Raw genomic sequence first — 23,363 nt, 5'->3', positions numbered from 1 at the left:
TCCAGTCTGGATCATCTTGCTGCTAGGGTTCAAAGTATTCAGGATTTTGTTGTTCACAGTCCTATGTTAGAGCCTAGAATACCTATTCCGGAGTTGTTTTCTGGAGATAGATCTAGGTTCCTGAATTTTAGGAACAATTGTAAGTTGTTTCTTTCTTTGAAACCTCGTTCCTCTGGTGATGCCGTTCAGCAAGTTAAGATTATCATTTCCTTTTTGCGTGGTGACCCCCAAGATTGGGCCTTCGCATTGGCGCCAGGGGATCCTGCATTGCTTAGTGTAGATGCGTTTTTTCTAGCCCTTGGATTGCTCTATGAGGAACCTAATCTTGAGAACCAGGCTGAAAAAACGTTATTGGCCCTCTCGCAGGGGCAAGATGAAGCAGAGGTGTACTGCCAGAAATTTCGGAAATGGTCGGTGCTTACTCAGTGGAATGAGTGTGCCCTGGCTGCAAATTTCAGAGGTCTTTCTGAAGCCATTAAGAATGTCATGGTGGGGTTCCCTACGCCTGCAGGTCTGAATGAGTCAATGACTCTGGCCATTCAGATTGATCGGCGTTTGCGGGAGCGCAAACCTGTGCACCATTTGGCGGTGTCTTCTGAACAGACACCTGAATCTATGCAATGTGACAGAATTCTGACCAGAAGTGAACGGCAAATGTCATGGTTCCCAATGGCAAGGGAACGTCAGAGAACATAAATAACAGAACAGCTCTTGGGTGATGGAATCTCGAGCTGACCGTGAGCTAAACCTACCACACAACTAACAGTGGCCGGGTGGCGTACCTACGTTTTATCCCTAGACGCCTAGCGCCAGCCGGAGGACTAACTAACCCTAATAGAGGAAAAGACAGACCTGGCTTACCTCTAGGGAAATTCCCCCAAAAAGGAGACAGAAGCCCCCCACATATATTGACGGTGAGTTCAGAGGAAAAGACATACGCAGTATGAAGGTAGGTTCAGCAAAGCGAGGTCCGCTTACTAGATAGCAAGAAGATACAATAGGGAACTTCACGGTCAGCTGAAAACCCTATTAAAATACCATCCCGAAATTACTTTAAGACTCATGTGTCAACTCATGACACCGGAGTGGCAATTTCGGCCCACAAGAGCTTCCAGCTACAGAAAAATAACATAACTGTGAACTGGAACAAAAATGCAAAACAAACTTAGGACTAAGAGTCCAACTTAGCTGATAGTAGTCTAGAAGCAGGAACATGCAACAGAAAGGCTCTGGTTACATTGATGGCCGGCACTAGAATAACTGAGCAGCAAGGCTAAATAGGATACACCCATATCCTGATGGAAACAGGTGAACAGAGAAAGTGAAGCACACAAGTCCAGTACCACCAGTGACCACCGGGGGAGCCCAAAAACCAAACTCACAACAGTACCCCCCCCTCAAGGAGGGGGCACCGAACCCTCACAAGAACCACCAGGGCGATCAGGACGAGCCCTATGAAAGGCACGGACCAAATCAGAGGCATTAACATCAGAGGCTGTCACCCAAGAATTATCCTCTTGACCGTAGCCCTTCCACTTGACCAGATACTGAAGTTTCCGTCTGGAAACACGGGAGTCCAAGATCTTCTCCACAACGTACTCCAATTCACCCTCAACCAACACCGGAGCGGGAGGCTCAACGGAAGGCACAACCGGTACCTCATACCTGCGCAATAATGACCGATGGAAGACATTATGGATAGAAAAAGATGCTGGGAGGTCCAATCGAAAGGACACGGGGTTAAGAATCTCCAAAATCTTATACGGGCCAATGAACCGAGGCTTAAACTTAGGAGAAGAAACCCTCATAGGGACAAAACGAGAAGACAACCACACCAAGTCCCCAACACGAAGACGAGGACCAACACGACGACGGCGGTTAGCAAAATGCCGAGTCTTCTCCTGGGACAACTCCAAATTGTCCACCACCTGTCCCCAAATCCGATGCAACCTATCCACCACAGTATCCACTCCAGGACAATCCGAAGACTCCACCTGACCGGAAGAAAAACGAGGATGAAACCCCAAATTGCAAAAGAAAGGAGAAACCAAAGTGGCAGAACTAGCCCAATTATTGAGGGCAAACTCCGCCAACGGCAAAAAGGCAACCCAGTCATCCTGATCCGCAGACACAAAACACCTCAAATAAGTCTCCAAGGTCTGATTAGTTTGCTCAGTCTGGCCATTTAGTCTGAGGATGGAACGCAGACGAAAAAGACAAATCAATGCCCATCCTAGCACAGAACGCCCGCCAAAATCTAGACACGAACTGGGTCCCCCTGTCAGAAACGATATTCTCCGGAATACCATGCAAGCGAACCACATTTTGAAAAAACAGAGGAACCAACTCGGATGAGGAAGGCAACTTAGGCAAGGGCACCAAATGAACCATCTTTGAAAAACGGTCACACACCACCCAGATGACAGACATTTTCTGAGAAACAGGGAGATCAGAAATAAAATCCATAGAGATGTGAGTCCAAGGCCTCTTCGGAATAGGCAAAGATAACAACAATCCGCTAGCCCGAGAACAACAAGGTTTGGCCCGAGCACAAACATCACAAGACTGCACAAAAACTCGTACATCTCGAGACAGGGAAGGCCACCAGAAGGACCTAGCCACCAAATCCCTGGTACCAAAGATCCCGGGATGACCTGCCAACACAGAAGAATGAACCTCCGAGATGACTCTACTGGTCCAATCATCAGGAACAAACAGTCTACCAGGCGGGCAACGATCAGGTCTATCCGCCTGAAACTCCTGCAAAGCCCGTCGCAGGTCTGGGGAAACAGCAGATAATATCACCCCATCCTTAAGGATACCTGTAGGTTCAGAATCACCAGGGGAATCAGGCTCAAAACTCCTAGAAAGGGCATCCGCCTTCACATTTTTAGAACCTGGTAAGTATGAGACCACAAAATTAAACCGAGAGAAAAACAACGACCAGCGCGCCTGTCTAGGATTCAGGCGCCTGGCAGACTCAAGATAAATCAAATTCTTGTGATCGGTCAATACCACCACCTGATGTCTAGCCCCCTCAAGCCAATGACGCCACTCCTCAAAAGCCCACTTCATAGCCAAAAGCTCCCGATTACCAATATCATAATTTCGCTCGGCGGGCGAAAATTTTCGAGAAAAGAACGCACAAGATCTCATCACGGAGCAGTCGGAACTTTTCTGCGACAAGACCGCCCCAGCTCCGATCTCGGAAGCATCGACCTCAACCTGAAAAGGAAGAGTAACATCAGGCTGACGCAACACAGGGGCGGAAGAAAAGCGGCGCTTAAGCTCCCGAAAGGCCTCCACAGCAGCAGGGGACCAATCAGCAACATCAGCAACCTTTTTGGTCAAATCAGTCAAAGGTTTAGCAACATCAGAAAAACCAGTTATAAATCGACGATAAAAATTAGCAAAGCCCAAAAATTTCTGAAGGCTCTTAAGAGAAGAAGGTTGCGTCCAATCACAAATAGCCCGAACCTTGACAGGATCCATCTCAATGGAAGAGGGGGAAAAAATGTACCCCAAAAAAGAAATCTTTTGAACCCCAAAAATACACTTAGAACCCTTCACACACAAGGAATTAGCCCGCAAAACCTGAAAAACCCTCCTGACCTGTTGGACATGAGAATCCCAGTCATCCGAAAAAATCAAAATATCATCCAGATACACGATCATAAATTTATCCAAATATTCACGGAAAATGTCATGCATAAAGGACTGAAAGACTGAAGGGGCATTTGAGCAGTGGCAGAGGATACTGATATTTGACTGTAATTTTATTCAAGAGTCGATAATCAATACACGGCCTCAAAGAGCCATCTTTTTTAGATACAAAGAAAAAACCGGCTCCTAAGGGAGATGAAGAAGGACGAATATGTCCCTTTTCCAGGGACTCCTTAATATATTCTCGCATAGCAGCATGTTCAGGTACAGATAGATTAAATAAACGACACTTTGGAAATTTACTGCCCGGAATCAGATCTATGGTACAATCGCAATCTCTGTGAGGAGGTAGTGAACCAAGCTTAGGCTCCTCAAAAACATCACGATAATCAGATAAAAATTCCGGAATCTCAGAGGGAATAGATGACGAAATGGAAACCAAAGGTACGTCCCCATGAGCCCCCTGACATCCCCAGCTTAACACAGACATTGCTTTCCAGTCAAGGACTGGGTTATGAGATTGTAACCATGGTAATCCGAGCACCAAAACGTCATGTAGATTGTACAACACAAGGAAGCGAATCATCTCCTGATGGTCTGGATTCATACGCATAGTCACTTGTGTCCAGTATTGTGGTTTATTACTAGCCAATGGTGTAGAGTCAATACCCTTCAGAGGTATAGGAACTTCCAGAGGCTCTAGATCAAACCCACAGCGCCTGGCAAAGGACCAATCCATTAGACTCAAAGCGGCGCCAGAGTCGACATAGGCATCCGCGGTAATTGACGATAATGAACAAATCAAGGTCACAGACAGAATAAACTTAGACTGTAAAGTGCCAATTGAAATAGACTTATCAACCTTTTTTGTACGTTTAGAGCATGCTGATATAACATGAGTTGAATCACCACAATAGAAGCACAACCCATTTTTTCGCCTAAAATTCTGCCGTTCGCTTCTGGACAGAATTCTATCACATTGCATATTTTCTGGAGCCTTCTCAGAACACCAAATGGTGCACAGGTTTGCGCTCCCGCAAACGCCGATCAATCTGAATAGCCATTGTCATGGACTCATTCAGACCTGTAGGTGCAGGGAACCCCACCATAACATCTTTAATGGCATCAGAGAGACCCTCTCTGAAATTCGCCGCCAGGGCGCACTCATTCCACTGAGTAAGCACAGACCATTTACGAAATTTTTGGCAGTATATTTCAGCTTCATCTTGCCCTTGAGATAGAGCCATCAAGGCTTTTTCAGCCTGAATCTCTAAGTTAGGTTCCTCATAAAGCAACCCCAAAGCCAGAAAAAACGCATCCACATTGAGCAACGCAGGATCCCCGGGTGCCAATGCAAATGCCCAGTCTTGAGGGTCACCCCGCAGCAAGGAAATTACTATCCTAACCTGCTGTGCGGGATCTCCAGCGGAGCGAGATCTCAGGGAAAGAAATAATTTACAATTATTTTTGAAATTCAGGAAACGAGATCTATCCCCGGAGAAAAATTCTGGTATAGGAATTCTAGGTTCAGATATAGGAGCATGAATAACAAAATCCTGTAAATTTTGAACCTTCGTAGCAAGATTATTCAAACCTGTAGCCAAACTCTGAGGATCCATTTTAATCAGGTGAGATCAGAGCCATTCAAGGATTAGAAGGAGAGAGAGACAAAGGCTGCAATTAGAGCAGAAATGCAACTAAGTCAACTATAGAGCAAACTCAGAGGAAAAAAAAAAAAAAAAATCTGCAGACTTCTTTTTCTCTCCTTTCTTCTGCCAACGGTTTTAACACTGGGCCAGCCATACTGTCATGGTTCCCAATGGCAAGGGAACGTCAGAGAACATAAATAACAGAACAGCTCTTGGGTGATGGAATCTCGAGCTGACCGTGAGCTAAACCTACCACACAACTAACAGTGGCCGGGTGGCGTACCTACGTTTTATCCCTAGATGCCTAGCGCCAGCCGGAGGACTAACTAACCCTAATAGAGGAAAAGACAGACCTGGCTTACCTCTAGGGAAATTCCCCCAAAAAGGAGACAGAAGCCCCCCACATATATTGACGGTGAGTTCAGAGGAAAAGACATACGCAGTATGAAGGTAGGTTCAGCAAAGCGAGGTCCGCTTCCTAGATAGCAAGAAGATACAATAGGGAACTTCACGGTCAGCTGAAAACCCTATTAAAATACCATCCCGAAATTACTTTAAGACTCATGTGTCAACTCATGACACCGGAGTGGCAATTTCGGCCCACAAGAGCTTCCAGCTACAGAAAAATAACATAACTGTGAACTGGAACAAAAATGCAAAACAAACTTAGGACTAAGAGTCCAACTTAGCTGATAGTAGTCTAGAAGCAGGAACATGCAACAGAAAGGCTCTGGTTACATTGATGGCCGGCACTAGAATAACTGAGCAGCAAGGCTAAATAGGATACACCCATATCCTGATGGAAACAGGTGAACAGAGAAAGTGAAGCACACAAGTCCAGTACCACCAGTGACCACCGGGGGAGCCCAAAAACCAAACTCACAACAGGCAAAATTATAGACGGCAAAATGGGTTGTGCTTTTACTGTGGTGACTCAGCTCATGTTATCTCAGCATGCTCTAAGCGCAAAAAAAAGGTTGATAAATCTGTCACCATTGGTACTTTACAGCCTAAGTTCATTTTGTCTGTTACCCTGATTTGTTCCCTGTCATCTTACCCGGTTAATGCTTTTGTAGATTCAGGTGCCGCCCTGAGTCTGATGGATTGGTCATTTGCCAGGCGCTGTGGTTTTGATTTGGAGCCTTTAAAATTCCCTATTCCACTAAGGGGAATTGATTCTACACCATTGGCTACGAATAGACCTCAGTACTGGACACAAGTGACCATGTGCATGACTCCTGTTCATCGGGAGATGATTCGCTTTCTTGTACTGCATAATTTGCATGATGTCGTCGTGTTGGGTCTACCATGGTTGCAGACTCATAATCCAGTCCTGGATTGGAAAGCTATGTCGGTGTCAAGTTGGGGTTGTCAGGGAATTCATGGTGACGCTCCTGTGGTGTCAATTGCTTCGTCCACTCCTTCTGAAGTCCCTACGTTTTTGTCAGACTACCAGGATGTATTTGAGGAGCCCAAACTCAATTCTCTACCTCCTCATAGGGACTGTGATTGTGCTATAAATTTGATTCCTGGTTGTAAGTTTCCTAAGGGACGACTTTTCAATTTATCTGTGCCGGAGCATGCTGCCATGCGGAGTTATATAAAGGAGTCTTTAGAGAAGGGAAATATTCGCCCGTCCTCATCCCCTCTTGGTGCAGGATTCTTTTTTTGTGGCTAAAAAGGATGGTTCCCTGAGACCCTGTATTGATTATCGCCTTTTGAATAAAATCACGGTCAAATTTCAGTATCCTTTGCCATTGTTAACTGATTTGTTTGCTCGCATTAGGGGGTCTAGTTGGTTCACCAAGATAGATCTTCGTGGTGCGTATAACCTTGTGCGTATAAAACAGGGTGATGAATGGAAAACTGCATTTAATACGCCTGAAGGCCATTTTGAGTACTTGGTGATGCCTTTTGGACTTTCTAATGCTCCTTCAGTCTTTCAGTCCTTTATGCATGACATCTTCCGTGAATATCTGGATAAGTTTATGATTGTGTATCTGGATGATATTCTGGTTTTTTCGGATGATTGGGAGTCTCATGTTAAGCAGGTCAGGATGGTCTTTCAGGTCCTACGTGACAATGCTTTATTTGTGAAGGGCTCAAAATGTCTTTTTGGAGTCCAGAAGATTTCTTTTTTGGGTTTCATTTTTTCTCCTTCTACTATTGAGATGGACCCAGTCAAGGTTCAGGCTATTCATGACTGGACGCAGCCTACATCTGTTAAGAGTCTTCAGAAGTTCTTGGGTTTTGCTAATTTTTACCGTCGCTTCATAGCTAATTTTTCTGGCGTTGTTAAGCCTTTGACGGATTTGACCAAGAAGGGTTCTGATGTGACTAATTGGTCTTCTGCGGCTGTGGAGGCCTTTTGGGAGCTGAAGCGTCGGTTTTCTTCGGCTCCGGTCTTATGTCAGCCAGATGTCTCACTTCCCTTCCAGGTGGAGGTTGATGCTTCCGAGATTGGAGCGGGGGCTGTTTTGTCGCAGAGAAGCCCCGATGGCTCTGTGATGAAGCCATGTGCTTTCTTTTCAAGAAAGTTTTCGCCTGTCGAGCGGAATTATGATGTCGGTAATCGGGGGCTGTTGGCTATGAAGTGGGCATTTGAGGAGTGGCGACATTGGCTCGAGGGAGCTAAACATCGTGTGGTGGTCTTGACTGACCACAAGAATTTGATTTATCTCGAGTCGGCCAAGCGGCTGAATCCCAGACAGGCTCGTTGGTCGTTGTTTTTCTCTCGTTTTGATTTCATGGTCTCGTACCTGCCGGGTTCGAAGAATGTGAAAGCTGATGCTCTTTCTAGGAGTTTTGTGCCTGACTCTCCTGGAGATTCAGAGCCGGCTGGTATCCTTAGAGAAGGGGTGATTTTGTCTGCCATCTCCCCAGATTTGCGACGTGTGCTGCAAGAGTTTCAGGCGGATAGACCTGACCGCTGTCCACCGGAGAGACTGTTTGTCCCGGATAGATGGACCAACAGAGTCATCTCCGAGGTTCATTCTTCGGTGTTGGCGGGCCATCCTGGAATATTTGGTACCAGAGACTTGGTGGCCAGGTCTTTTTGGTGGCCTTCCTTGTCGCGGGATGTGCGTTCCTTTGTGCAGTCTTGTGGAATTTGTGCTCGGGCGAAGCCTTGCTGTTCTCGTGCCAGTGGTTTGCTGTTACCTTTGCCTGTCCCGAAGAGGCCTTGGACGCACATTTCCATGGATTTTATTTCAGATCTCCCTGTCTCTCAGAGAATGTCTGTCATCTGGGTGGTGTGTGATCGTTTTTCTAAGATGGTCCATTTGGTGCCCTTGCCTAAGTTGCCTTCCTCCTCCGAGTTGGTTCCACTGTTTTTTCAAAATGTGGTTCGTTTGCACGGGATTCCTGAGAACATTGTTTCTGACAGCGGATCCCAGTTTGTGTCTAGATTTTGGCGGACCTTTTGTGCTAAGTTGGGCATTGAATTGTCTTTTTCGTCGGCCTTCCATCCTCAGACGAATGGCCAAACCGAGCGAACTAATCAGACCTTGGAGACTTATTTAAGATGTTTTGTTTCTGCTGACCAGGACGACTGGGTTACTTTTTTACCGTTGGCCGAGTTTGCCCTTAATAATCGGGCTAGTTCTGCTACTTTGGTTTCTCCTTTTTTTTGTAATTCGGGGTTTCATCCTCGTTTTTCCTCGGGTCAGGTGGAGCCTTCTGATTGTCCTGGAGTGGATGTTGTGGTGGATAGGTTGCATCAGATTTGGAATCATGTGGTGGACAATTTGAAGTTGTCACAAGAGAAGGCTCAGCTCTTTGCCAACCGCCGTCGCTGTGTGGGTCCCCGACTTCGCGTTGGGGACTTGGTGTGGTTGTCTTCTCGCTTCGTTCCTATGAAGGTCTCCTCTCCTAAGTTCAAGCCTCGGTTTATCGGTCCTTATAAGATTCTGGAAGTCCTTGGCCCTGTGTCATTCCGTCTGGACCTCCCGGCATCATTTGCTATTCATAATGTGTTCCATCGCTCGTTGTTGCGGTTGTTGGATTCTCGTGTTTCTAGACGGAGGCTCCAGTATTTAGTCAAGTGGAAGGGCTATGGTCAGGAGGATAATTCTTGGGTTGTCGCCTCTGATGTTCATGCGGCCGATTTGGTTCGTGCCTTCCATGTGGCTCATCCTGATCGCCCTGGGGGTTTTCATGAGGGTTCGGTGACCCCTCCTTAAGGGGGGGTACTGTTGTGAACTCTGTTTTCGGGCTCCCTCTTGTGGTCACTGGTGGTATGGTGTGACTTTTTCTTTGGGCTCCCCCTGGTGGCTTTGTTTGATTATCCTGCTGGTCTCTGCTGGTCTCTGGCTATCAGCTGGTTCGTTATCCTCTGGGAGGTTCCTATATAGCTCTGTTTTACTTCCACTTGTGGCCGGCTGTCGATGTAATCAGTGCTACTCAGATTCCTTCTGACTACCTTGCTCCCAGTCCATCCAGGATAAGCTAAGTTTTGTTTGCTCATTTTTTGATCAGCAGTGTTTATCATGTTTTCTGTTCCAGCTTGCTAAAATGTAATTCCCTCGCTTGCTGGTTGCTCTAATGGGCTGAGTTTCTCCCCACACACCGTTAGTTGGTGTGTGGGTTCTTGAAATCTCAGGATGGATATTTTGTAAGGGTTTTTTATTGATCGCATAGACCCCTGCTCTATTTTCTGCTTTCTAGTACTAGTGGGCCTCTTTTGCTGAATCTGATTTCATCCCTATGTATGTGCCTTCTTACTTCACCGTTAATATTTGTTGGGGGCTTCTATATCTTTGGGGATTATTTCTCTGGAGGCAAGCGAGGTCTTTCTTTCTCTTTAGGGGTAGCTAGTTCCTCAGGCTGGCTCGAGACGTCTAGGAATTTTTTAGGCACGTTCACCGGCTACCTCTAGTTGTTTTGGATAGGTTCAGATTTGCGATCAGTCCAGTTACCATCTCCCTAGAGCTCGTCCTTAGTTTAATCACTTGCTGATCTATTTGTGATCCTCCGCCACTAGGGATCATAACACCGTATGTTCTTTTTGTTGCAGCTGCTGATCCGCCAACCGCCGTATCGTTTGCAATCGTTGCCGATGCTCTTTCACCCATGAGGTGACAGTTCGCTTCATCAGCCCTTCTGGCTGTTCCAAATTCAGCTCAATGATTCTCTCGTCCAGCTCTTCCAAACAACAGTAGATAGGGGGTATAACCCGTGGTGGAGTGGACCCGATTGTTGTAGGTCCAGACCAATTCCGGCAGATAGTCTGGCCAACACGCCTTCTTATCCTCCTCCAACGTTCTCAGCATTTGAAGTAAGGTTTGGTTGAAGCGTTCACAAGCTCCGTTGCCTTGAGGGTGGTAAGGGGTGGTCCGGGACCGCTCAGTGCCATACATACGATACAATTCTTCCATCACCTTGCCTTGGAAACATGCGCCTTGGTCGGAGCTTTGGGCACCCATACACCCAGATGAAGTCTTGACAAATGGCTCGCGCCGCCGATTCCGCAGTCTGATCTCTAGTCGGAGTGACTACTGTGAACTTAGAGAAATGATCGGTCATCACCAAACAGTATTGCAGCCCCCGAGCCGAGTGTCCCATGAGGAGATAGTCAATCATAAAGACTTCTAGCGGTTCCTTAGTTTGTATGGTTTGGATGGGTGCCCTCTGTTCGGTACTCTTAATGAGGTCACACACTCGACATTGCCGGCAAACCTCTTCCACCACAAACTCCAACCGGGGGCAATACACATACCGCTGTAACCATTGGTAGGTCTTTGTGGGGCCGAAGTGCGCTCCAAATTCGTGGGCTTCTATAGCTACTTCTTGAGCCATTTTTCCTGGGATGACCACTTGCCACCTTACTTCCATATCTTTTGGCTGTTGCCTCTCATGATATAGCACTGACTCTCGCACTTCCAGTCTATCCCACTGGTGTAACACACTCCTCATTTCAGAGTCCAGATCATCTCTCTCTTGTTTGCCAGGCTTCCGCTTTTGAGTTACCCACCATTTCATCTGTCTCAGTCCTTCGTCTTCATCCTGAACGTGTCCCCATTCCTCATTGGTTCTCCCCAGGGACTGGGGTAATGCGCAGGCCTCCCTTCTTGACTGGGCCGCAACCATTGGGGGCTTAAACTTACGAAAGTCTGGGGTTTCCTCCTCTTCGAGTTGCTCATCAAGATCCCCCACTGGAAACTCCACAGTCACTCTTGACAGCCCATCAGCATTTGCGTTTTCGGTAGCAGAGCGATAACGGATGGCAAAGTCGAACTTGGCTAGGCGAGCCACCCACCGTTGTTCCAAGGCCCCCAATTTAGCATTCTCAAGGTGGGCCAGGGGATTATTGTCTGTGTGAACTTGAATCTTGGTACCTGTCAGGAAGCCTGCAAACTTTTCTGTCATGGCCCACACCAGGGCCAGGAGCTCTAACCGGAAGGAGCTGTAATTATGAGGGTTTCTTTCGCTGTCTCGCAGGGACCTGCTGGCATACCCGATGACTCTCTCATGTCCATCCTGTATCTGAGCAAGTACTGCACAGAGTCCATGAAGGCCACCATCTGTGTACAACAGGAACGGTTGATCGAAGTCTGCATAGGCCAAAATCGGGGCTGAGGTAAGGGCATTCTTTATAGCCTGGAAGGCTTCGCCTTGTGTCTGTGCCCAGGGGATGCGCTGGGTCTTCGGCACTCCAGCAGTCCCCCTCAGCAACTCATTGAGAGGACCCACCACCTTTGCGAAGTCTTTAACAAACCGGCGGTAGTACCCAGCGAGTTCCAGGAAGGCCTGGAGTTCTCTCACGGTTCGAGGGACTGGCCACTTCTGGATAGCAGCCACTTTTTCTGGCGAGGGTAGAACTCCATCTTGTGACACTATGTGGCCCAGGTACTCGATCTCTCTCTTGAAGAGGTGGCACTTCTTTGGCTTCACCTTCAGGTTATGAGCCCGCAGTCTTCCGAGTACCTGTCCAAGCCGGGCAAGGTGTTCTTCGAATGAGGCCGAAAACACAATGATGTCATCCAGATAGATCAGGGTAGCCTCAAAATTTAAATCTCCCAAACACTTTTCCATCAGCCATTGAAAGGTACCTGGAGCATTGGAAAGCCCGAAGGGCATCCGGTTAAACTCGGACAGCCCCATAGGGAGGATGAAGGCGGTTTTCTCTTTGTCTTTCTCTGCCACGGCTACTTGCCAGTATCCGCTTGCTAGGTCCAGGGTGGAGAAGTACTTGGCTTTCCCCAACGCTGTCAAGGATTCCTCGATGCGTGGCAACGGGTACGAGTCTCGAACAGTGCAGGCATTGAGTTTCCTGTAATCTACACAGAACCGGATGGTCTCATCCTTTTTCTTGACTAGCACTACCGGGGCTGCCCAAGGGCTCTGACTACTCTGCACCACTCCTGAATCCAGCATCAGCCTCAGTAATGTTTTCACCTCTTGATACATCTTGGGCGGGATCTGCCGGTATCGTTCTCGAATTGGACGAGCTTCCCCAGTCGGTATCTCATGCGTGATGGCTTCAGTACAGCCGAAATCTTCGGCGTGATGGGCGAATGCGGCCTGATTTTCCCACAGCATAGTTTCTATTGCTTGCACACGCTCAGGGCCCAGAGCCTTCACATCCACTTCCATTTGATCAAGGATGACCCGTCCACTCCACTCCGGGGATGGCGTCTCTTCGCCCCCCACAGTAACTACTAGGGTCCACCCCGCACCTTCTTTCGGTGATAAAGACATCTCCTTCTGACTCACCACTTCACCCTTATGTAGGTACACCAGGGCTAGATCTGTCCCTCGTGCCAAGGTGACCTCCCCGGGGCCCACATTCAAAGCTCTTATGGGGACATGTCCTCGCTGGACCACAGCTATCGTACAAGCTATCATGACTTCTTGGTCCACTCCTCCGCCTACCACAGGCTGAACAACCACTTCCAACCTGTCAAGGTTGCGGTGAGTCCCAACTGGAAGGTATACAATAGTTTCTCGCTCGGGAGGTAGGATTACAGGTTCTTTACCAGGAGCCCTGATGACCCCTACCGTCTGATAAGATGGCACACTCTTCTGCGTCCCACAGACGCGGATCAGTGAAGGGCTTCTTGGGTAGGCTTATGTGTAGTAGCCTTCTTCCAATATCCAGGTCCCCGTTTGGTAAACATAATCTGATCGAGTTCACGTAGGATATTCATTCCCAGTACTACAGGCACATCCTCCTTGATAGGCTCAGGGACTAGCAGGACCCCTTTTCTCCCAACTTCTTGCCCACAGATTCGAATATTCATCCACACGACCCCTGTGACCGGGATCGGTTGTTGGTTGGCAACAAACAACCGGATCAATGTCTCTTTTTCTGGCTTGGCCAGGTCCTGGAAATGCTGCTTGAAATATGCTTCTGGCATCGTTGTCACTTGTGACCCGGTATCTATCAGACAATCCACTAGAACTCCTTCGAATTCAGCACGTAGGATGGGGCTCCCAGCAATCAAGTGTTCGTTATGATATGGAGCGGCCTCTCTTCTCGCCTCCCCCGCAGAGTGCCGCACTACTGCGGGGGTTGGTAGTTTAACGGCGGCTTCCGCTGGCCTTGAGTATAGTTACGACAGTCTCTGGCTAGGTGCCCCCGTCCTCCACATTCCCAGCATTGGATGCCTCCTCCTCACCGAGGGGTACCTCGAGCCTGTCCTCGTGCTTCCGATGCCTGACAGTAGGGGGCTTGCTCCCACCGATCCCTTATAGGTCGGGCTGAAGAATGGTTGTATGAGTACAGTAGGTCAGACTGTTGTAGTTCCCCCACTCTTCGCTCCATCTGGGACAGTTTCTTTTGCACGTTGACAAGGGACCGCTGCAAGTCTTGCACCACCTGGACCAGCACCTCCTGATGGTTTGGGTCACCTCTGGTATTGGCGCCCTGGACATGCATCACCCCAGACGCATAGCTCTCTTCTTTACTTCGGGCCACTGTTTCTGCCAGGATTTGACGAAACGTAAGAGCCGGATCTGCCCGGACCCGTTCTGACAGTGCTCGCCTCAAGGATGTGCTGTGCAGTCCCAGAATGAATTGCTCTCGGAGTATCCAGTCTTTAGAGCCCATGCCGCCAAATCCATCCGCCTCCTTTCTCTGCACCTCTGCTAACACTTCTTGCAGTGCTGTTGCATACTGAGAGATTCCTTCTTCTTCCCGCTGCAGCCTAGAGAAAAATTTGGCACGAAGGTGTCCGGCGCTAGCAGTCTCGCCGTAGATCTCTTCCAGGAACTTCACTAGCTCCTTCAGGGTACTGCGGGTGAGTTCTGGTTGTAGGCAGACATTTCTACGGGATTCTCCCTCTAGGGCAGTTAACGCAATGTCCACTTCAAGGTCTGGGCTGATGTTATAAATCTTCAGGGTGCTTTGCAGCCTAGACACCCAGTCGGACAGTGGCATATTCTTGCCGTCAAACTTTGGTAGCACACTAAATATGGTGCCCATAGGGAGTGTCCTTGCAGGGGTTCCACCAATGCCCACAGCATCTCCATTAACATTAGCATTCCCGCCATTGCTGTCTGTTGCCTCCATCTTGGTAACAGTACTCTGCTCGCAGCGCCACTTGAAGCGATGGCCGGGGCACCACCACGGTGCAGGAAGACTACTGTACACAAGATGAGGTGCAAACAACAAAGGGTAGATTTATTGGAAGGCAAGGAATGAAGGGAATGAGGAAGATGCAAACAGGGGTATACAATGGCAACAGACAATTTACAAGAGTTATGAACTTTAACTTTTCCGTAAAACAGCAAGGTGCTACAACTATTGCAGGCTCAAAATATGTCTAACAAGCAAATGTAAACAATAAACAAGTGAGGATGCTACTGTACGTATAACCTCACTGGCCTTTACTAAGCAGGCCACACGGCTCCCGTGTACTGACTATTGAAGCCTACACTAGGCCCTAACAGGTGCACCAAACAGGAACAGACTCACGGTGATGTTGGAGAATCAGATCCAGTCCCAGGGGGGCACCCAGCAGTCTAATATGGTGGTGCAGATGGCTTTCTGTCAGCTCTGTGAAGCGTGGTCTTCTCCTTGCTTCTGGATCCTAGGGATGCTCCTGGTAACTGTAAATCCCTTTCTCTGTATCTTCGTGGCTCTCTTGCAGCTATATCAGGACACAGTCTTTCTCTCTTTCAGCTATCAGCACAAAAGTCCTCTCTGCAGCAGCCTCAGTTCACACACGCTGCTCCAGCTCCACATCTGCACTCTGCACCAACTGGTTCATTAAGACGATTATTGCACGGGAGAAGCAGAACATTCCATCATGCCAGACAAGGGGGTGCAGCCTCTTAAAGTGACAGCGTGTTCCTTACTGTCCATAACAGCACCACCCTCTTACAAAGCCATAAAAGAGTACGTCACAGAGAGCCTCCGCAAGGGGCATATTCGGCCCTCTGTCTCACCCTTGGCAGCAGGGGTTTTTTTGTGAAGAAAAAGGATGGTGGTTTGCGACTGTGCCTCGACTTTCAGGAACTGAATAAGATTACTGTCAAGAACACGTACCCTCTTCCTCTGATTCCCGATTTATGTCATAAACTCACAGGCGCCAAATGGTTTTCTAAGCTTGACTTACAAGGGGCTTACAACCTTATACGGATCCGGGAGGGAGTTGAAAGGAAAACAGCGTTTCTGACGACTGAGGGGTTGTTTGAAAATTTGGCTATGCCCTTCAGTCTCACTAACGCCCCTGCTCTTTTCCAGAATTTCATTAATGTTGTTTTTCCTGACTTGATTGCGTGCTATGTGGTCACTTACCTGGATAACATCTTGATATACTCAGAGGACAGTCAGTCACACTTAGACCATCTACGTTCGCTTCTTATGAGACTCAGGGAGAACCATTTATACTCTAAGCTGGAGAAGTGTTTATTCTTTATGCAAGAACTGTCTTTTCTGGGTTTAATTGTATCTGGGGAGGGATTCCACATGGATCCGGGGAAGGTTCAGGCCATTTCTGATTGGGTGTAACCTCATGACCTGAAGGGGTTGCAATGATTCCTGGGCTTCGCTAATTACTATAGGAAGTTCATTAAAGGGTTTTTGTAGGTGGTGAAACCCTTGACTGACCTCACTCTCAAAGGGGCGGATGTAAAAAGTTGGTCTGTGGCCGCAAAAAATTCCTTCCAGACACTGAAGAAATGTTTTACTTCAGCACCCGTATTGATACAAGCCGATCTGTCAAGACCTTTTATCGTGGAGCTCGATGTTTCGGAGGTGGGGGTGGGAGCAGTGTTGTCCCAGGGTCTGTCCACCCTTACTAACCTTAGACCCTGTGCCTTTTTCTCTAAAAAAAAAAAAAAAAAAATTATCTTCGGCCGAGCGAAATTATGTGTGAGACTTTTTGGGACTCTTAAAGTGAACCCACAGGACCACGACAATGAACCTCCCAAGGGTGAGCTGACCTGGTGGACCACCCCCAATACAGGGAGCCTTAGGGGCAGGCCCTAGGGAGACTATTGCTGCAGAAGCTGATACCCGGGGACAGGAGGTAGGAGGCTCAAACAGGCACGGCAAGGATGCTGGACAGGCTGTGTACGACAGACACAGGGCAGGCTGGGTAGGGCAGAGACACAGGGCAGGATGGGTACAGTGAAGACACAGGACAGGCTGGATATGGCGAAGATACAGGGCAGGCTGGGTAGTGTGGAGACACAGGGCAGGCTGGGTAGTGTGGAGACACAGGGCAGGCGGGGTAGGGCGGAGACACAGGGGAGGCTGGGTAGGGCGGAGACACAGGGGAGGCTGGGTAGGGCGGAGACACAGGGGAGGCTGGGTAGGGCGGAGACACGGGGCAGGCTGGGTAGGATGAAGACACAGGACAGGCTGGATATGGCGAAGACACAGGGCAGGCTGGGTATGGCGAAGACACAGGGCAGAGAATGCAGAGAAACGAGGGACCTGGGTCACATGAAAAACAAATGACAATCAGGCATGGAGCAGAGGGAAAGGTTACCTTAAATAGGCTGCATGCTGCAGGACTTCCGGGTCAGGATCCTCCAGAGTCAGAGTGGAGGAACGGAGCGTCCGCAGACCAGATCGAGGAAGTGCGCGTGCGCTGAAGGGATTGGAGTGAGAGGTGCGCATGCGCACCCGATGAGACCCAGGGACCGGCGGTGAGTCCGGACAAGAGGAGACCAGAAGGTGCATGCACACACCAGGAGCGCGTCGGGACACGTAGGTATGCATGGGAGAGCGTGGCAGGTGCGACGGCACGGAGCGGCGCTGTCACATTACCCCCTTCCTTACACCCCCTCTTTCTAAGACCTGAAAGAAATCTGGCTAAAATCTGAGGAGCCTGTATGTTTTCACAGGGTTCCCAAGACCTCTCCTCGGGATCAAAACCTTTCCAATCGACCAAAAAGAAGGTTTTACCTCTAGACTTCTTCATGGCAAGAATATCTTTAACTTTAAAGACATCCTGAGCGGAAACAGGCAGAGGTGATTGACCAGGGGGAGCATGGAATTGATTGACTATGACAGGTTTCAGAAGGGAAACGTGAAAAGAATTGGGAATACGAAGTGAAGCAGGTTATTTCAACTTGTAGGCAACATTGCTGATACCAGCCAAAACCTCAAATGGACCAATGTACCGTGCACCCAGTTTATACGAAGGAATCTTTAGACAGATGAACCTGGAAGACAACCACACCTTATCACCAGGCTGGTATAACGGAGGATCCAGGCATCTCTTAATCCTGTCCTGCGCCTGTTCAAAAGCGATTTTGGTCTCCTGCCAGACCCTGCAGAACTCCTCGGACAGAAGATCGGCTGACGGCACACCCGAGACAGGGAGTACCAGCAGAGGGATACCAGGATGCTGCCCGTAAACAATGAAGAAGGGTGATTTGGAAGAAGAGTCATTGGTGTGGTTATTGTATTGAACTCGGCCCGCGGAAGCAAATCAGACCAATCGTTCTGATGAACATTGGAAAAATGACGGAGATAAGTCATCAGAATCTGGTTCGTGCGCTCCGCTTGTCCGTTAATCTGAGGATGGTAGGCTGAGGAAAAATCCAATGTTGCATTTATCAGCTTGCATAGAGCCCGCCAGAACCGAGAGGTGAACTGAACTCCTCGATCAGAAACTGTGTGTAGAGGAAAGCCGTGAATCCGAAAGACATGAGCAACAAAGATTCTTGCCAATTCTGGAGCGGAAGGTAATCAAGGCAAAGAGACGAAATGAGCCATCTTGGAGAATCGATCCACGACTACCAGAATGACCGTATGACCAGAAGACCGAGGTAGATCAGTAATAAAATCCATAGCTATGTGTTGCCAGGGAGCCGAGGGAACTGGAAGTGGATGCAGAAGACCGGAGGGCAGATGCCTAGGAATCTTGTTCTTTGCACAGGAAGGACAGGAGGTGACAAAATTTTGGACATCTTGTAGGAGGGACGGCCACCAGTAATAGCGCGTGATGAAAGAGTGTTTTCTTGAATCCCACATGGCCTGCCAGCTTAGAGGCATGACCCCAATGTAAAACTCGTCTCCTCTTGTTCACCTGAACAAAGGTCTTACTCAGGGGCAAGGAAGTCATGGTGATGGGAGCAACAAGAATGACCTTGCTGGGATCCACGATGTGTGAAGGTTCCTCCTCACGGTTGCGAGAAAGGACCTGGACAAAACATCTGCTTTGAAGTTCTTATCGCCAGGACGGAAATGCAGTTCAAAGTCAAGTTGTGCAAAGAATAAAGACCACCTGACTTGTCGAGGATTCAATCTTTGCGCAGAGTGGATATATGCCAGATTCTTGTGGTCTGTGTAGATCTTGAAAGGATGAACAGCTCCCTCCAATAAGTGCCGCCACTCCTCTAGCGCCAACTTGATCACCAACAGCTCCTTGTCGCCAATGGCGTAATTCCTCTCTGAGACGGAGAACATCTTGGAAAAGAAACCACAGGTAGCCAATTGTCCGGAAGAAGACCTCTGGGAAAGTACTGCACCAGCGCCAATGGCAGAAGGATCTGCCTCAAGAATGAAAGGCTTGTTGATCTCTGGACAACGGAGTACGGGAGCCGAACCAAAGGCTTGTTTCAAAGACCGAAAAGCGACTTCAGCTTCAGAAGTCCAGACATGAGGGTTGGACCCTTTGCGAGTCAAGGCGGAAATAGAGGTGACCAGAGTGGAGAAATGTGGGATAACCTGCCGGTAGTAGTTAGCGAACCCGAGGAAGTGTTGAATTGCCTTAACCCCCTGGGGACGTGGCCAGTTAAGCATGGCAGACACTTTATCCAGATCCATACACAAGCCAGAGTCAGACATTATACACCCTAGAAACGGTAACGAAGATTGTTCAAAGATGCACTTTTCGAGTTTGGCATAAAGATGGTTCTCTCTAAGACGAGACAGGACTTGACAGATGACTCTTCTGTGGGAAGCAAGATCCAGGAAAACACAAGAATGTTGTCTAAGTATACCACCACACAGGAGTAGAGTAGATCCCGGAAAACATCATTCACAAACTCCTGGAACTCCGCAGGGGCGTTACACAAACCGAAATGCATGACCAAATACTCATAGTGGCTGTCTTGGGTATTGAAGGCGGTCTTCCACTCATCTCCCGAACGAATACGGATAAGGTTGTTAGCTCCGCGAAGATCCAATTTCGTGAAGATTCGTGCTCCCCTAAGGCGATCAAACAACTCCGGAATAAGAGGTAGCGGATACTTGTTCTTAATCGTGAGATTGTTAAGACCTCGGTAGTCTATACAGGGACGGAGGGACCCATCCTTCTTCTTGGCGAAGAAAAAACCTGCACCAGCAGGAGAGGAGGACTTGTGTTGTGAATTCCGTCTGGGCTCCCTCTGGTGGCCTTTAGCGATACTGCAGATCTGTAGCAGGGCTCAGCTGCCTCATTTCCTGCTATGCTGGTCCCTATTTAATTCCACCTGGACCTTCACTTGTTGCCTGCTGTCGTTGTACTCAGTACTGGTTCTGACCTCTCCTGGATTTTCCTTGTGACCTGTCTCCTGCTGGAGAAGCTAAGTCTTGCTAGTTCTTTTGCTCATTGTTTCTTTGAAAATGTTTTTCAGTATATGTTGAGTTCAGTCCAGCTTGCTTATATGTGATTTTTCGCTTGCTGGTAGCTCTGGGGTGCAGAGTGCGCCCCTCACATCGTGAGTCGGTGTGGGGGTTCTTGTACTTTCTGCGTGGATTGTTTTTGATAGTTTTTGTACCGACCGCACAGACTCCTTGCTATCTTCTGTCTATTTAGTGTTAGCGGGCCTCATTTGCTTAAACCTGTTTTTCATTCCTAGGTTTGTATTTTCCCCTTAACTCACCGTTATTATTTGTGGGGGGCTGTCTAAACTTTGGGGTTATTTCTCTGAGGCAAGTGAGGCTTTGCTTTCTCTCTAGGGGTAGTTAGTTTCTCAGGCTGTGAAGAGGCGTCTAGGTTTTTAGGTAACGCTCCACGGCTGCCTTTAGTGTGTGTGGATAGGATCAGGATTGCGGTCAGTATAGTTCCCACATCCCCGGAGCTTGTCCTAATATTCAGGTTTACCTATCAGGTCAGTTTGGTGATCCTACCACCGGATCATAACAGACTTGATAATAAAGCCTTTAGCTAAATTCTCCCGGATATATTCGGTCATAGCTTGCGTCTCGGTGGGAGACAACGGGTAAATCCGACCTCTGGGCGGAGTAGAGCCTGGAACAAGATCGATTGTGCAGTCATATAGTCGATGCGGAGGCAAGATCTCTGCTTCTTTCTTATTGAAGACATCCATGAAAGACCAATAGGTGGAAGGTAAATCGGAGGACATCGGAATTGGGCGAGAAGAATTCCTTGGCAGAACAGGAAGCAAACAGTTATTCTGGCAAAGCAGTCACCAACGCAGAATATCACCAGACCGCCAGTCAAGATGAGGTTTGTGAGTCCTCAACCAAGGAAGTCCAAGAAGAATAGTGTGGGACAATGATACAAGATTACAATTTGAAGTTCCAGTTCCTCAGTCACCAAAGTAACGGACTCCCGCAGGGGTTGGGAGTCGACCGAAGCAATCTGCCGAGGAGTATCCAGGGATCTGACTGGAATCGGTAGTCTCCTAGCCGCCTCAAGTTGGAAGAAATTCCCTGCTCTCCAGAATCTATATAAGCTAAATCAGAAAAACGCTTAGAACCCAAATGCAAAAGAACAGAAAGAGTTAAGGGTTGAGAGGATTCAGGGACACCTAGGGAGACCTCTCTTACCTGTCCTAGCTGGAGGCGTTTCCCGGCCTCAAAGGACAGGAGCGCAGAAGATGAGACGCACTGCCACAATAGAAACAGAGACCTTGAGTGAGTCTCTCCTTCTGGCACTGCTCCACCGGCTTGAGATGATCCACCTGCATGGGCTCCGGAGCAGAAATAGCAGAAGTCGACACAGGACGCAGACGGGAAGGACTCTGGGTAGCCGAGGGAAGATGAGGAAATCTAATCTCTCTAGCGGACTCTCAGGAACGCTGTTGGAAGCGTAAATCTATGTGGGTTGTCAGGGAGATAAGATCCTCCTAGGAAGTTGGAGTGTCCCGACCCGCCAATTCAACCTTGATACGAGACGAGAGACCTCGCTAAAAGGCTCCTACCAAAGCCTCATTGTTCCATCCTAATTCAGACGAAAGTGTGCTAAACCGAATGGCATACTGACCCACAGAGAGTGTACCCTGGTGAAGGTTAAAAAGAGACTCGGTGGTGGAGTCCAAATGACGCGGTTCATCAAATACTTTACGAAAAATATCCAGAAAGATGGAGAGTTGGGAGACAAGAGGATCATCTCGCTCCCAGAGGGGGTTTACCCAAGCTAAAGCCTCACCCTCTAAGTGGGAAATCACAAAGGCAGTGGGGTACTGCATCAGTGGGGTACTGCATAGGGAGCAACTCAAAGTGTAGTTGCCATTGGTTCAGAAACCCTCTACACAATTTAGGATCCCCACTGTAAAGAGGGGGTTTTGCCAGGTGAGGTGGCGGGTGAGGGGCCGAGGCCTGGGAAGAAACAGGAGCGGAAGACTGGAGGGTACAAAGACGATCATCCACAGAAGTCATGAAGTTAAGGATGTGGGCTTGAGTGTCACGCTGCTGAACAAGCTCCTGCTGGCGACCTGCCAGCTGCAAAGATCTCCCTGGGTCCGAGGCCTGCAGAGACAAGAGACGAGACTCCATGGATTTCAAAAAGGAAAAATCCTTGACTGATTCTCTCAAAGGAGCAGTAGTTCCTTTTGGGTGGGAGTCGGGGTACCAGTGGGATCCATGGCCTGATTGTACTGTGAGACTTTTTGGGACTCCTAAAGTGAATGCGCAGGACCACAACAACGATCCTCCCAAAGGTGAGCTGACCTGGTGGACCACCCCCACTACAGGGAGCGTTAGGGGCAGGCCCGAGGGAAACTATTGCCGCAGAAGCTGATACCCGGGGACAGGAGGTAGGAGGCTCAAAAAGGCACGGCAAGGATGCTGGACAGGCTGTGTACGGCAAAGACACAGGGCAGGCTGGGTAGGGCGGAAACACAGGGCAGGCTGGGTACAGAGAAGACACAGGACAGGCTGGATATGGCGAAGACACAGGGCAGGCTGAGTAGGGCGGAGACACAGGGCAGGCTGGGTAGGGCGGAGACACAGGGCAGGCTGGGTAGGGCGGAGACACAGGGCAGGCTGGGTAGGGCGGAGACACAGGGCAGGCTGGGTACGGTGAAGACACAGGACAGGCTGGATACGGCAAAGACACAGGACAGGCTAGATACGGCGAAGACACAGGGCCGGCTGGATATGGCGAAGACACAGGGCCGGCTGGGTATGGCAAAGACACAGGGCCGGCTGGGTATGGCAAAGACACAGGGCCGGCTGGGTATGGCAAAGAATGGCAAAGACACAGGGCCAGCTGGGTATGGCAAAGACACATGGCCGAGAATGCAGAGAAATGAGGGACCTGGGTCACATGAAAAACAAATGACAATCAAGCATGGAGGAGAGGGAAAGGTTACCTTAAATAGGCTGCATGCTGCAGGACTTCCGGGTCAGGATCCTCCAGAGTCAGAGTGGAGGAACGGAGCGTCCGCAGACCAGATCGAGGAAGTGCGCGTGCGCTGAAG

Source organism: Ranitomeya variabilis, chromosome 4 (assembly GCF_051348905.1).
Source record: "Ranitomeya variabilis isolate aRanVar5 chromosome 4, aRanVar5.hap1, whole genome shotgun sequence".
Classification (NCBI taxonomy): Eukaryota; Metazoa; Chordata; class Amphibia; order Anura; family Dendrobatidae; genus Ranitomeya; species Ranitomeya variabilis.
This window is presented reverse-complemented; position numbering follows the sequence as displayed.